Genomic DNA, 765 nt, shown 5'->3' on the forward strand with positions numbered 1-765 from the left:
ATGAATATGGATACGAATATGGATATGGATATGAATATGAATATGTTTATGTTGATATGAAAAAGTTTATGAAAATGTTTATGTTTAAAGAGGATGCATCATTATGAAAATGTTTTTATTTAAAGTTTATGCATCATAAAAATGGTTTTGTTTAAAATTTATGCATCTTCATGAAAATGATATTTTAAGTACAAGTATTTTTCACTGTTGTATGTGAACTGTATTACGTATTACTTGTTATCAAGGATATGACGTGTTGAGTCTTTAGACTCACTAGGTGTGATTGATGCAGGTGATTATGATGATTATGTTTATGGAGGTCTTGGTGGTTGATCTGACTGGACTGAAGGTGCACATAACCCGAGGACCGACGCTAGTTTTCCGCGCTAGTTATTATTTATGATTTTAAGTTATGTTAAGAATATTTTTATGACTTTTAATTATTTATGAGTGGTTTTTGAGAGGTTATAGTATGGGCTATTTCCTTTGATTTTCAAATGTTAGTTGGGTGATTTACTTTTAAAATGGTTCCAAAATATTTTATGCATGTGATTATGCATCTCGGCCGATTTAGTGAGGTTTGTTTTAAAAAAAAATAAAATTTCTAGCACGTTTTAAGAAAACGAATAATCAGACGTTTCATTTTCAATTAATTCTTTAATTAGCGTTTCGTGAGGCAATTAAATCCTGAATAAATCCAAAACTCATTATTTTGATACCAAATTTTAAACATTACTTTTTTTTATTATTTATTTTACCCTTGTG

This window comes from Primulina huaijiensis, chromosome 12, assembly GCF_012295235.1.
Source record: "Primulina huaijiensis isolate GDHJ02 chromosome 12, ASM1229523v2, whole genome shotgun sequence".
NCBI lineage: Eukaryota > Viridiplantae > Streptophyta > Magnoliopsida > Lamiales > Gesneriaceae > Primulina > Primulina huaijiensis.